This window comes from Nycticebus coucang, chromosome 9 (genome assembly GCF_027406575.1).
Source record: "Nycticebus coucang isolate mNycCou1 chromosome 9, mNycCou1.pri, whole genome shotgun sequence".
Taxonomy (NCBI): domain Eukaryota; kingdom Metazoa; phylum Chordata; class Mammalia; order Primates; family Lorisidae; genus Nycticebus; species Nycticebus coucang.
In genome coordinates, this window is record NC_069788.1 from 59,874,915 (window position 1) to 59,891,259 (window position 16,345).

Sequence of the window (16,345 nt, forward strand, 5' to 3'; positions counted from 1 at the left end):
AGATTTGCAATCACATTTGGATTCTCAACGTGCTGTTTGATTGGAGATTAACATGTGGGTGGATTGACCTTCCTTGCAAAAGCCGTTGTTTTTGCACTAAATGTGTGAAAAACAAATTTCAAATAGCTGCCCTCTGTACTTCTCTTGTGATTCATATTGTCACCCTTTTATATTTCTTAGCAATAATGGTGCTTATTAAACTCACTAGGGCTTTTTTCCCTACCCCTCCACTAAACCACTTTTTTTCCTTCCCCGGGGTGGACTCCTCTACCAACAAAAAGGTTAGCTTCTTTACTTTCTCAACTGTCAGTATACAATTTTTTTTGACTGACTTGTGTTTTAGTCCTAAGAATGTCTGTTTTAGATAATAGAGGAAGCTTTTGGGATACATTCTATAAAGGTTTTCCAGCAATTTCTGGGGGGGGGGGAACCATATTTTATTTTTATTAGCTTTAAAATTTATTTTAATACATACATTTTCTAAGTATAGATTTGTCTCCAGTCTTTTTCTTTAATAAATGTTTCCTACATGTTACCTTGTACACCAGTATGACAATGTTTCTTGTTAAAACTGTCAAATTTCAGCAGATTTAGGCTTTTGTCAAATTCTAAAATTGTTTTAATTAAAAAAAGAAAACAGATGATTGAAATTGACCTATACTTTCAGAATCTCTGAGAGGAAAAATTATTTGAAACTGTTTTCAGTTTTGGTATGGCTCACTTTATTTTAAGCTGTTTTGAGTTGGGATTGAGTGAGTTTGAGATGTCTCCCAAATCAGGGTGGAGTAATTCTACAACTCTTAATGTGAAGTCTATCTGATGTTCCTCTATATTTTATGTAAAGTAGGATGTAAGTAATTTTATTTTTCATCGTGGATGCTGAGTTTGATCATATACGCAATCTTTATATTTTTGGTTGGTTTGAACTTATTTTAAACATTTGGAAGATAATCAGAGAGTTTTTTTGTTTTTGTTTTTTTGTCTGGGGCCTGGTTTGAACCCACAACCTCCAGTATTTGGGGCCAGCGCCCAACTTCTTTGAGCCACAGGCGCCGCCAGTCTTAAATAGTTCCTGCTCAGTAGTAATTAATGCCAACAGAAAAATCAAGTATACATAAGAAATCTTTTACCCAATATAATCATCTAATAAACAGTAGTATATCCCTAATAGTAAGTTTAGACATTTTGATGTTAGATGGTAACTTTTTCCCTCTCATAGTAACATCTTTTTTTCAAGACAGGAACGAGGCAGAAGGGAAAGTAAAAAGGCATTAAAATGTTTAAACATTAATTCTAGGGTCCCAGGTTCTTAAAGGAAGGCTCCTTGTTATGTTTTATCTGTCTCAGTCATGTCATTTTAACAGCACACCTCAAAGTATCTTATTTCAATAGTAGCTCACTGAGTTCATTAGAGAAAAATCTTTATCTTTGAAAATCAATTTATTTTGCCCTGTTTCTCTTAAGGCTGATTTATTCAAGTAATATTCCTACAGTTGGTTTCTTTTCTTTTTCTTTTTCTTTTTTATTATTTTGAGACACGGTCTCACTCTCTCACCCAGGTTGAAATGCAGTGGCATCATCATAGTTCACAGCAACCTCAAACTCCTGGACTCAAGGCATCTTCCCTCCTCAGCCTCCCAAATAGTGGGACTACACATGTGCATCACCATACTTGGCCAATTTTTTTTTTTGTAGAGATGGGTCTTGCTCTTGCTAAGGCTGGTCTTGAATTCCTGGCCTCAAACAATTCTCTCACCTTCATTGCCCAAAGTGCTAGGATTACGGGCATGAGCAATGCCTGGCCTTCCCTTTTCTTTCATATGGTACTTGGGAAGAGATATTGTGAATAACCTTGTATTAAAAAATGGCCCCTTCTTCCTGAAGAATCACGTGGCCTAAAGCACATACTGATTTTAAGTAGTCATATGAGCAGATAGATGGTGCATTTGTATCATTAAAAAACTACGTCTACCGGGCTTTTAGAGACCCTTATTTAGAAAGTAGACAGAAGTGTGCACATTTTTCAGGGTCATTGGGTACTTTACGTAAAATCCCATCCAACCAGACACTGGCTATGGAGAGCAATCCACAGTTTTGCCATATGGTAGAAACAACTTGCTGTGGCTCTTCTGCTGCTTTCAAGAAATAGCTTTCTTAGATGAAGGCCTTTGTCACCTACAAACACGACTTAGCATGGAGAGGAGACAGGTGAACTTCCACAGGCATCAGGTTGGAGTTCATCCAGGCTTTATGAAGATTTTTCAGTCAGAAGCTAATACTGATTGACCTATTTGAAATTTCCTTAGCTGAAACATGGAGGATAAAACATGGAAAACAGAGGGAGAGGGCAGGATCTGGGAGGGCCAGGCTATTTCAACATCAGTTTTAGTCACGTTTGAAATCTGTATAAAACCAAAGGCCCAGATCAAGTTAACAACAGACAGTGGGACAAGGTGAGTGATACAGGGGTTAACCGGAGTGGTGTGTTGTAGGTAGTACTGGGAGAAGACAGACTCAGAAAAGCATCTAAGAACAAAACTTAGCAAATCATGAGCTTCACGATACTTGAAATAATGACTCTGTCTGGCTTCTCTAGGTAGTGCATATCCACTGGTGTGGATGAAGAAGAGTTACACAGGAATAAAAACCACTTAAGATTGTTGGTGGGATAAATTCCTGTTGGATAGAGTTAGATATCAATGTAGACACACACACACAAAAGTGTACATGGCCTTCGCTTTTCTTTCATATGGTTCTTGGGAAGAGATATTGTGAATACTCACAAACCACTTGGTGATGACACGGTGGTTCTTTTTAGGATGTTGAAGAAAAGCAAGCAGAATACACATCTTACCCTGTTACTGGGGTGCATATTTGCTAATGGCAGGGCGCTGTCCTGGGGGTAAACTCTGGGAGTTTGAGGTGAGTGGCTTAGGCTGACTGGTGACCCATCTCAGCCTGGGAAGCTGACGAATAAGCAATCCTCTTCTAACCAAGTGTTGGCCTGCACCTGCGTTTGTGGAAGGCTAGCCTATTTCCCCTCCACGATTCCAGGCTTAGACAAGTTTTCCTTTGCTTTCTGTGATGCATAAAGGGATTTAAGAAATTCTGAATGCTTTTTGATACCTTTATCCAGAAGGAAATATAATTTAGAAAGATGCTCACCGTCCTGTGCCCTCTCTGAGCAGTGAGGTTCCTGTCTTTGTAGGGGAAGCAATTGGCCATAGGGGAGGAATTTTGGTAATGAGTGTGCCAATGACTGGACGGAGGGAATGTGTCTTGGTCCCTCTTCCGCAGGCCTTGGTTCTCCTGCCAGCAATTCCAGAACTTCCTCTCTCTAGTTCTGTGGCTGCAAAACTGAGAGCTAGAATAATGGGGTGTGGATGAAGGGGAGACTATTCCTATCCCTGCTTTGAACACTAGCAGGAGAAAATTGAGCACAACTTCTGGGTCCCACTGAATGCTGTTTTTGCCATAGAGCTACAGCAGATGTTTTAATTTGAGCCCTCTTTTGAATTTGCCATCTTATATATTCTAGCTCTGGATTTGTAGAATCACCCAGGGCGAGTCACTCTGAAGCAAAATCCTAAAATGAATGACATTGATTTGGGGGGCCTGGCTGCTCCCTTTTATTTATTTTAATTTTTAAAATGTTTTTATTCTGTTTGATGTCACCCCAGTTTTTAGGATGACTAATCATTCCATGTAGCCAGGGATCCCTCCTCAAACAGGTTGAAGATATCAGATAACAAAACCACTATGCTATTTATAGGACTTGAAGATAGCTAAATATCTTGATAAAATCCAGAAACATTTGCATTTAAAGATGAAGATCTGGTTGCTGAGAAGTCTAGAGAAAGAGACCTTTAATGACAGATTGTTGCATACATTTTTGTCTGGGCAAAGGAGACATTTTGGGGTAAAAAAATCTTCAATTATGGCATTTTGGCACATTGTTTTTTATCTAATTGTAAAGTTAATCCTACTCATGGATGTATTTAGATGGAAGGCATTGTTAGCAAGCAAAACAAGAGTACCAAAAATTTCCCATGGTCAGATGAAAGTTACTCTTCATTATTTAATTTTGCTTTTCATTTTATTGGCAGCCTCTAGAATGCTTTCTGGGGTTATTAGAAAGGAAGATTAATTAAAACACAGGTAAGAGTTAATAAGATTTGACAAGTGATTTGAGTCTCACTGGGGCAGAGAGTTCTAGCTGAGGAGATTCTGAATGGAAGCATCTTCCTCAACATCTTCCCCACCACCATCACCATCAATGATAATAGTTTGCATTCAGTTTGTCCCTCTTTGCAGAGACATCAGCATCTGACAGATGATCAACTTGCTCTCATGACATCTTGCTAATCACAGAGGGCAGTTGTGGTTTCAGAAACTAGGATGATGGTGGCTCTGTAGATCCTGGCGACCTCATCTCGCTGATGCCTCCTTGACTTTTTAGTCTTCCTACGGCTGTGTAGCAACAGTTCGGTGACCAGTGTTCCTAAGGAACAATGGCCATCTGAACTGGATCTTGAAAATTATGCAAGATAAACTAGGGACTTAGAGAAACATGAAAGGAAAGGACTTCCTTTAATTTTCAAAAGTGAGAAAAGAAGTCCTTGCTCTGTTTCTATTATATATACTTATGTTTGTTCCTATCTGCTTTTGGTGACTATTAGCATGTCTTTAATCACTTGGTTAGGTGGAAGTGACTACTTTTCCTTTTTAGCACAGCTCTTGTGTTCTCTCTTCATTCGGGTTCCATAGAAGTTGGAGTAGGTGAAAACATTTTTGAGCATTATCGCCTGGGATATGTGCATTCAAGGGAAAGGAAAGGGCTGAGGGTTCTGCATGGTCACGTGTATATCCAGGCTGTTAGGCCACATTGATTGAACACAAGCTGTATGCACTATGGTAAGCATTTTACATACATGAACTAGGGTAGGAAGTGGGCACGGTCAACTCTGTATTAGTAAGGTACCTGTGCTCTACAAACTCTTTAGTTCCTGTCTTTTAGTTACTCACTTTGTTTTTTCCCAAGTTCTTGGTAACAATTTTTTCCCATAATTTTAAACTCATGCTTGAAATTTAAGGACAAAGACTTATCCAAACCTTGGATGGAATTGAGAAAGTCACTCCATAAATAGTCTATTATGGTGGGGTGGTGTTCTTGTGAAGGGCAGATTGAATTGTAGCATTAAAGAATTAAATTGGGCAATAAAAGTGAGGTTTTATTTAAAATCATCTTTCTAGTCTATTATTTCTAGTATTTCTGAAGATGTCACACTTATCCTATGTGGTGGCATGCCTGGTCTCCCAGCTACTCTGGATGCTGAAGTGGAAGGATTGCTTGAGCCCTGGAGTTTGAGTCTAGTCTGGGCTATGTAGTGAAACCCCATCTCTAAAGGGAAGGAAAAAAAGTTCATTGGTAAAAACTGACAATTGAATTTATCTGTGCATTTAGACAGCTCTAGAGAAATTAGGAAGCATCTGTAAATCTCTTTGGTAAAGTGTTTTTGTGGCCAGGGATGGATGGTAGGTTACAGATAAACAAATGGCCCTACCTTTGGAGTTTATTCTGGCCATTTTCAAAGCAAAGGATTTTTCTTTAGGCATATAATTTTTTTTGTTTCAGATATATTCCTTTTTGAGGAAGCAAAACATTTTCTGTAGATGGCCTGAAATTGCAACAACCTCTTCTCTTTGAGAAATAGTATGTCTGAAAATACAAAACGAACAGAAATTCAAAGCACCTTTACAATATAGGAATTTTTTTTCACATGATAGAAACTTAGTTCACTTGGCCTCTGCTGGGGAGATGTTTTGATGTTCTCCTCTTTACTTCTTTTAAAAATAACCTTTTATATTCTAGTGCTTGTGAAAAATACCTTTGATTCTCACTTGGCCTCTTCCACTGAATTGGAAAATTTGGTTCCATTCTCTTAGCAGGTAAATAGCCTTAAAACCATTCATGGTTTTGTCAGGGTAGAGGAGAGCTGAAAAGCATTACATATGTTCCAAGTTACGAGAGGCCAATCTTTTGCTGTTTTCAAGTGGTTCCTTCCCCTCCCTTCTTCTATTAAGGGCTCAACCACAATGCAGCTTTAATCAGCTTCATTGATTTAAAGCTAATTTGCACTTGGCTTCAAGGTTAAGGTCCACAGCACAAGCTGAAGACCTTAAAATCAGAAGTCAGAATGAAAAGCCTTAGGTATATCATATTGTCTGCTGTGCATAAGAATGACAGCTCTTGATGGCTATGAATTAGCTATTGGGGAAAAAGGCACAAAGCCAGTTTTTCTTCCTTGTTAATATAACCTCTGCTAGTCAAGTTAAATGGCATTGCTATCAACATTTCTGCTTCATCATGTAAATTGATGGAATTGGCTGAAAATACTTTGGTACTGTGATGTTTGTAGCCATCAATTTCTGTTTGGTTTCAGTTGGATTTCAACCTAATTGCCAAACTGATTCCATCTGTAATAACTTTTAACATTTATTTTTCCCAAAGGGAAAAAAATGTCTTGTCTGTACTCTGCAATTAAGAAGGTGATGAAATATTCAGTGTATGTCTCCACTCTGACTAAATTCTTTTGTTAACTTTATCAGATAAACTATAAAAGATTACCCATGCTTACTGTTTGAGCATGTGCAGATGGCACAATATTTACCAGGCATATTTTTAATATGTACTTAATTTTATAAATTGAATTAACTATTACATGGCTAATGTTTCCCCCCTTCTCTTTTCCAAATTGATGCAACAAGCATCCATGTTGTTGGCTATGTGCTACAGTAGGACAGTTGTGGATTATTACATAAGCTTAGCTGTGTACGTAATAAATAACATTTCCGCCAAACGTAAATGCATGAAATCAAATCAAGCAGAAATAATGCTATTTTCTAAGCAAAATTATGCTGAGTAGCAATGTGTGGGCTCTTTGCTTTTTCTCTGACAGCTCAGTTTTTCATTTTTTTTCTGGAACATTTAAGTAGGTGAGTTAATTTTACCTACCTCGCTTATCCTCCTTACAACTCACCTTACATGTCCACAGCCTATCTTCTCTACATTCCCGAATGAACTAACTTAATAGCCACACGGTACTTCACTTCAAGCAGATTTTCTCAGAATGTGGTAGGGACTGAATCAAGGTCAAATTCTAAATCATGGTAAGAAGAGCCATAACAAAACTTTCTTTTTAAACTAATGGACAAAAGGCTTACTTATTGGTGAGCTGCTAAAATATCCCAATCGGTCTTCCCAGGGGAGTACAGATTCCTAAAAATCTCCTCTTTGTGTAGCACCCCAAAGATCTCAAGACTGATCTAGAAGGGAAAGGAAACATTACAATTCCGTGCGATGTATGTTGTTTTGGAGGTGCACTGTAGGGCTAGAAAAAGGAGGGTGGATGGCAAATTTTGGGAGTCAGTGATAGTGCCATGGGGGGGAGGCATAAGAGTTTAGCTGAGATTTACATGGTTGCCCATGTGGACAAGGGTGAGCAGGGCAGAAAAGATATTCCAGGCAGCGGGAACAGGCTGTGTGAAGTGGTGAATGCCACTGGAGACATGTGCAAATGCTTGGGGGGATGAAGAGATGAGGGTGGTAGTTGCAGCCTAGACCCCCAGAGGTGGAATTAACAAGATGTGCTGATGTCCTGTTCTAATGGGCCATATATCTACAGAGGTAGGATGTGCTGGGAACTATGTGATGGTCCACAAAAGACAAGCACTGGAGGGACCAAGTCAGGAATGGCCACTGAATTCTTTGAGGTCCCCATTATTGCTTAGCAAGCTGCATTTCAGAAAAAGATGGAATTTAGCTATGAGTAGGGTGGGGTGGGCCTCAGTATTCAAAATACCTCATTTTAGACATGAGACCTTACTTTGTACACTAAGCTGGTGAGCAGGGACTACAAAGCACCATACATGAATCACATTCAAGTTTACACAGATGTCAAAGTGATGGAATCTGATTTAAACATGTTTCAGTGTGCACTCACAAGTGGTTTTGAGAGTCCCTAATATCCCTCCTAGTAATTGATTATAAACTTAATTAAAGTATCATACAGTGTAAATTTATCAATCCTTAAACAGAGCAAACATTTGCATCTCTAACGAGTAGCAGGTAGTTAAGCCAGGAAAACTCAAGTCTTTTTCCTAAGAGCATCAGGTGCTGAGCAATAGAGGTGAATAAAGCCTCTGAGAGCTCTCACTGGAGTTGAGGACACAAAGCATGAATACATCACATTTTAAATAACAAAAGCGTTAAATTATTCAAAAGAACACAATTTAGCATGAGAGGGGATAGCTGCAGATGCAGAGGGCGCTTAGGACGCTGAAGCAATATCGTTTCATCTTCTTATTTCAGAATGTATCAGTCCATAGTAATGTTGACAGCCCACTTCAATCTGTACGTGTAAGTTAAACATAAAACACGTTTTATAGATAAGCTGAGACAATAATGATGGGTTATCTCCAGTGAAGGAAGGCAGACAAAGCTGAAGTGACATTGGTGTAATAGAAGTATGATGCAAAACTGCATGGAAGCTAAAATTTGTTCACACAAAGGAGCAAAGGATAACTGAATTCCCCCCAAAGCAAAAGGGTGAGTTTGGGGAAACATTGTTTTAACATCACTGTTTATTTACAGCATTTGAAGATTGAAACATTCTTTTTTGATTTCCGGGGTGAGTAATACAATCTCCCTCCAGCACATTTAATTATTCACAGCTTTGTTGGTGTGGTTATTATTATTCTCAAGGGCGGCCTCAGGCCAGATTGTGAGGAAGGCCAATGTTCAACACCCCCAGCCACCCCCTTTAATGTTCTCTGCTTTAGGGGAGCTTGAGCCCACCTTGGGAGCAGAGCTCTCACCACCTCCCTCACAATCCCCTAGGAACATTGGCTCTAGTAAAAAACGAACAGGCAGATGTATATTCACACTGAGGTGCTAAAATGTGAGAAGTTTAATTTTAACTCTCTCTGTGGGGGCATTCACATTATCACTATGGACAGAGCCTTTAGCTATGGGAAAGGGGATCAAATTTTGAGGATTCAGCTAGTTTGGGAAGAAACAGGCTGAGCAGATGTTGATCTTTCTTTCACCCCTCCGCTCACATCATGGCCACAGTCCCTCCTGTCCCTACCCCCTTCACCACCTCTTATCTGTGTTGTGACAGTAGCCTTCATGTTGGTCTCTCCATTTTTCAAAACTTCTTATAATAGGACCTAATAAGAAAAAAATATGGTAGGCCTGTAGTGGGGTTCAGGACATACTATCTCTGAATATGTTAAACTGAAGGAATTTGAGAAAATTGCAAAATCAGGAAGTTTTCTCTCAACTTCTCCTGCCCTTCTCCCCTGAAGCAGGTCACAAAACCTAGGAAGGGCTTTCTGACCGTTCTCTGAAGCAGTTCACAAGAACTTCATGTGAGAGGTGACTTTCCTTTACCCAGAGGAAAGGGACGGCCTTATTTCTGAAGACAAAGGGTCACAGAGAAGAATCTCAACAAACAAGCCCCACTGTTTCCCCCAATTTATTGCAAATAGATCACACACCTTTTGTCCTGTCATATTTCTCCATAACTGTCCACTCTTCATTAAACTTAGCATAAAAACACAGGTGTAACTGTTTCCTCAGACCTCTATTTCCTTATGAAGGCTCCTGTGTCATGCAGGACTCATTAAATCAGAGTATGTTTTTCTCTTGTTACTCTGTCTTTTGTTACAGGGACCTCAGCCATGAAGCTAAGGTGGATGAAGAAAAGATAGTTTTCCTCCCCTACATAACAGATTATTATTAGCAGAGAGGTTTGACGTGTGCCAGAATAGTAGTCAAACTTCTACCTTCCTCTGATGCTCCAGAATCCTCGGGAGCTTCTATTTGCCCATCAGGACAAATCCAAATGTTAGGATTTAGTAATAGTTGAAGATTATTCCTCACCTCCTTTGAATAGAGCCCTTCTTCTGTTACCTCCTTTCTCTACACCTGTAGTCTCCACCCCGAGGGCCCCTCAGGAACCAGGATGCAGAGCAGGGGGGTGAGCCCCAGGTAAGGGAAGCTTCATCTGTGTTTACAGCTGCTCTCCAGGGCCTGCATGGGGAGGCCTGAGCTCTGCCTCCTGCCAGGCCCACAGCAGCGTTACATTCTCTTTGGAGCATGAACCCCACTGTAAACTGTGCATGGGCGGGTTCTAGGTGGCTCCTTCCTCATGAGAATCCAATGCCTGATGATGTGAGGTGGAGCTGAGGCCGTGACCGTGATGCTGGGGAGCGGTCGCAGATGCAGATTATTATTAGCAGAGAGGTTTGACCACAAAGAGACGGTCAATTGCTTGCAGGATAGCAAAACCCCATCAGTGAGAGGCAAGTGACAATTGAGCTGCATCTGGTGGCAGGCTTCAGAGCAGCAACACACTTTGATGTCACTGTGCCTATCACCCCGGATGAGACCATCTAGTTGCAGGAAAATAAGCTCGGAGCTCCCACTGATTCTGCCTCATGATGAGATGTATAATTGTTTCATTATACTATATTGCAATGTAATAATAAAGAACTACAGTGCACAATAAAAGCAATCATCCCGAAGCCATCCCCCAACCCCTATCCTGTGGAAAAATTGTCTTCCATGAGACCAGGTCTTGGTGCCAAAACTGTTGGAGACCCTTGCTATACACTGTCAAGTCAACACTTTCCCACTAAGTCCCTGTGTTCCCCTAGGGCCTCACTTTTGGTGTCATCTATCCTCCAACCCCTGTCTGAATCCGGTTTAACCACTTAAACAATTAAATGTGTTGTTGCAGAATTCAGTTTACTGTTACCCCTCTTTTCTTCCTAACCCTGCTCCTCCTGACCACTATTTCTATGCGGTTTTATCACTTGCAAGTTTAATGGCTTATTACCAGGTATTTCCTGATGTGCTGCCTGGGAGGCATTATTTTAAATATTGCTACTGGATCACAGTCCTCGGTGAACAAAGAATAACCAACATTGCCATGATAGCGTCTGTTTATCTGCTAGCTAGGTATTTCTCCTATGTTATTAATAATCCTCCAAGGCAGATGTCATCACTGCCACTTTGTAAATGAGAAAACCAAAGCAAAGAGGCTGGGAAAGTTGAGCAAATTTAGCCAGCATGTGGCAGAACAGGGATTTCAGCCCCACTGCCCCTGTCGAAACACTGCCTTTCCATCGCTTTCGCTTTTTCAGACTTGTACTGGTCTGTGAGGGAGAAGGCTTGCTTTTGTCATCAAGGTTTTCTTTTATGAGTCCTGAAAGCCTAGTAAACATGACTTTCTTTGGACCTCCCCTTTAAAATTAAAAACAGAAGATTTAGATACTATTAATGTGACAGGCATGTGCAAGCACAGCTTAATTCACCTCGCTCCCGTCTCTGGTCCTATGACAGAGGTATAATTGCGCCCCATTACAGCCACACAAGAAACTGACAACCTGATGCCCTGGGAATGGAGTCCTACCGTTAAATTTCCCAACCCCCATTTTGTCGATTTATGCTAGGATCTCATGAAAATGTATACCACTGAACCAAAAATAAAGGAATTATTTGTGATGGTGACTATATACTTCTACTTATTGATCATCTATTGATGTATGTTTAAACTTGAGTTAAGACAAGGATGGACGAGGAGATAAAATTAAAAGGAATAAAATATAACACTTTAATTGCATTTGTGGCCAAGGGACCTGCGTTATACAGCAACCAGCGTGTAACAGTGTACTTCATGTTCCATGATTTACCTTGCTGATAATTGCTTTGCACTCCTAATAAATTAACCCACAGAAAATCCATTCATCTGCATCTTCTTTTTATGCAGAGCTAAGGAAAAAGGACCAGTATAGCAATTTGAGTGGCAATCATGCACTGATTGTAGCAAAGAAAGTAGCATGGTGAGAGTCTTAAGCATTCTGAAAGCATTTCTTTGTAAGAAAAGAGGAAGGAAAAAAGAGGAGAGGGCTTTTGCTAATTAAGTTCGGGTTTTTGTCTTATTTGCTATGGAGACTATACAATGTTCTAGGTCAGAAATTCTTGTTTAGTATATTTCTGGCTGGATATTTTAATATCATTCATTTAGTTTCTTTAAATATTCATAGAAAATTTTCATTATTATATTTAAGATTCCTGGGAGGAAAGAATGTATAAATATGTTATTACATTCTTATGAGGTTTCTTCCATAAATATTATCCCATAGTAAACGTCCTATTATAAACTGCTCAATGTTTTTGTTAGACTCTGTTGTCAAAATTATTTTAAATATTTTATCTACTTGTATTCTAATGCTTTATGTACTTTCAATGTTCTGCCACTTGCATTAATGTTGCTTAGTTCATGTGAGCCTCATAGTCAACCTGGTAGAGTGGAAAGAAAGCTGAATGAGTGAGGAGATAGGATTTCTGGTTTCCACCCTGCCACCCAATTGAGAGGAATATTGGCCTATTGTTTTACTTATCTGAGTCTCAGTTTTCTTGTATTTTAGCATAAGGATATCATAAGGCATGATTTCTAAGGTCCTTTCCAGATTTCAGGATGTGCAGTAAAAACATGATGGGTGAATAAGTTTCACAGAGGCAAGTGATTTCCTCGGTTTCATGAGGTGAGTGGGCAGGTGATAGGAGAAAGGTAAGAAGGAGTTCTACTTCCAACAATGCACAAACTTGACTGAGTCTTGCCGAAAACATCTAAAAGTGCTAATCTTAGTTTTGAAAAGACTCTTTAGATGGATCGATGAACTGGCAAGCAAATAAGAATTTCTTTAGCGCAATGTTGCCAGAAAAAAAGAATTACAGGAAGTCCAGTCAAATTGGAATTTCAGATAAGCAACAAACAAATTTTTAATATGACTTACATCACTAATATTGCATGGGACATATGTACACTAAAAATTATTTGTCTGAAATTCAAATATACTTGGGCCTTCTGCATTTTTATTTGCTAAATCTGACAACTTATTCAGAGGCTAAGGACTCTGGAGAGGTAAACTAGCATTGAAATTGCTTTCACTATGAAGTTATTTAATAACAGATGACCTTGAGCTTTAAGCTTTTCCATCCGCACTGAGGAGGGGAGAGGAAAGAAATCTAATAAGAGATCTGTTGAATAAAACTGGGACCCCACATGGTTATGTCCCCACCATACAGGTAACTAGACTCAAACTCGGTCCCTGTTCTGGAGTGCTGTGTGTGGAAGCAGATAGCACTGACAGCAGTAATTTCCTATTCCAAAACCTCAGTGTGTGCTGGGGGTAAAGGGAGAAGTTTACTGAGAATTCATGTCTGAATTTTATAGCTGTGTAGTCTGAATAATTGAATTTAAAGTGAAACTTAGGAGTACAACCAAGCATCTGGGAGAAGCAAAGACAAATTCCATGGGAAAATTCCACATTCAACCTAATATTCAAAAGAATTCTCACATATAAACTTGTAAAAAAGATAAGCTCACATAAGGGAGAAAAGATTTCTTACTCATTACAAAGGTCACGGCTGAGATCCTATAATAAAAGACATATTAGCAAGAGAAAAGCATACACATTGAAGTGTTATGTGACATAGGAACTTTCAGAAATGAAGTCCCAAATGAAGAAACAGGGAAAGCTATATATTTTTATGGATAATCATGTAGAAATATGATTGGAGAACAACAGGGGAGGACGCAATGGTGGAAAACTGCGGGGAGCTTCGCAAGACCTGTTTGGTTAGATGTTTCTTGGCAGTTCTGGGCTCCGTCTCTTTTTTCCTTTCTATAGGATGTGGGGGAAACCTCTCTGAAAGAGAATCTTGGTGACCTACTTTAGAGAAAGAAAGTTCAGAGAATTCTTCTATGACCTGCTTCAGAGAAGAATGCCCGGAGAAGGTCAGAGAAATCTTTCTGCATTTACTGTTTGTTCCAGTGTCAAAGAGACATATGTTTAAATAGCCTGTCCTGGACCTTGTTACTTACATGAAAATATAACAAATTATACAGAGGGTGCTAAAAAATGTATACACATTTTTAAAAGGGAAAAGTTACATTACAATTGTAATACTTAATATATATCAATGACAAAAGATGAAAACAAGTCACTTTGACTTCTGCAATTAGAAGAGGCACTCGGAGTGGTTACTATCAGTGTCCAGACCAGCAGTTCTCAACCTGTGGGTCGTGAGCCCTTTAAACTGTATTAAAGGTTCGCTGCATTAGGTAGGTTGAGAACCACTGGTCTAGACACTTCTGATTATGTTGAACTACTGCTTGAGCAACGGTGACCAAAACGTCCTCTTGTATCTGTGCACGCCATTTCATACTATCACGTGTTCCAAACTTATGAATGTGTGCAATTGTTAGGAATGTTGGAGGGTCTGTTGTATACTCATGCCTGCCTCCATTGTTGTTATACTTCCACAATGTTCTCGAATCTCAAATACAACTTCAAAATGGTCTTGTGCTCCCTGGATAACAGCTATGCTTCTACAATTTTCCCTGACTGTCCTGCCTATGGCATGGTGCTACTACCATTCATTTGATTAATGCCATCTTTTGAATGAATGTTATGCTACACATCACTACCAATTCAATTCAATAAAACTATTGCATAGATAACGTCTCTTAAAATGTGTATATACATATTTTTTGGCACCCCGATATAATCAAATATGTTATAGTGAATGAGACTTGGTGTGAATGAAGATTAGTACAATCTAAAAGACTTCAGATCTTGGAATAATGAGATAGTTAACATAAAATGGATATTATCAGTACACGAGATAAAATGGGATTGAAAATTAGTAAGAGAATTAAGAGCAATCAAGTAGATTTTTAAAAATCAAATATAGCAGTTAGGAATGAAAAAAATAGGCAATATTTGAAATTAGTCAACAAAGGGTACAAACAGAAGATTATACCTATATACATCAGAATATATAGAGATATAACATATTTGAAGAGTATTTGTAATATAGAACAATGAAAAACAGATACAAAATGAAAAGAAGAGATTAAAGGAAATTGGTGTTCTTAAAAATAGGAGATAGAAACGAAGGAGAGGCAATAATTTAAGTAATGGCTGATAATTTTTTTTTTTTTTTTGCAGTTTTTGGCCAGGGCCAGGTTTGAACCCACCATCTCTGGCATATAGGGCTGGCGCCCTACTCCTTGAGCCATAGGCACCACCCATGGCTGAGAATTTCTGAGAAATGCTTAAGGTCACTAATCCTCAGAACCAGAGATCATAACAAATCCCACATAATAGCTAAAAAGAAATGATGTACACACAGGGGTATTAGAGTGCAAATTTAGGACACCAAAGACAAACACGACATCTTAAAAACCGAGAAAATGATGTGTATATATACAGATATCATAAACATATTAAATATATGTATATTTGGAAGTACCCAGGGAAATACTAAACAAAAAAAATTGAGATGGTTATATTGATATCAGAGAAAATAGACATTAAGTCAAATGGTTAACTAGAGACAATGCTTGTATGATAATTCTAGTTAACAAGAAGTTGTGTGTGTATTGAGTTTATATGCACTTAGCTACAAAGCTTCAAAAATATGAAGCAAAAATTGACTGGAGTGAAAAGAAAAATTGATAACTAAGCCTATCATTATAGTAATTGTGTCTTAGTAATTGTTAGGTTAAGCAGATAAAAATCAATGAAAATAGAGAAGATCTAAATGGTACTTTTAACAAAGGCTAATTGTGAACTCTATATTTATCTCAAGCATTTAAGATAGAAGAAAAATAAATACTGGGCCATAAAATAAGACTCAACAAATTTGAAACAAGTTGATCTTATTCACACCATATAAAATTTTTTTTCATTAAAAAAATTTTTATATTTGGATTGGCACCCGTAGCTCAGTGAGTAGGGCGCTGGCCACATACACCCAGGCTGGATGGTTTGAGCCCGGCCTGAGCCTGCTAAACAACAATGACAACTGCAACCAAAAAATAGCTGAGTATTGTGATGGATGCCTGTAGTCCAAGTTACTTGGGAGGCTAAGGCAAAAGAATCACTTGAGCCCAAGAGTTTGGGGTTGCTGTGAGCTGTGACACCATGACATTCTACAGAAGGCAACAGAGTGAGACTGTCTCAAAAAAAATTTTTTTTTAATTTTTCTTATATTTATTTATTTTGAAACAAAGTCTCACCCTGTTGCCCTAGTCTATATTATGCTACACATCACTATGAATTCAATTGGTAGTGATGTGTAGCCTCGGCATCAGAGCTCACAGCAACCTCAAACTCTTGGGCTCAAGTGATCCTCTTGCCTCACCCTCCAGAGGAACTGGGACTACAGGCACCTTTATGACACCCAGCTATTTTTTTCTATTTT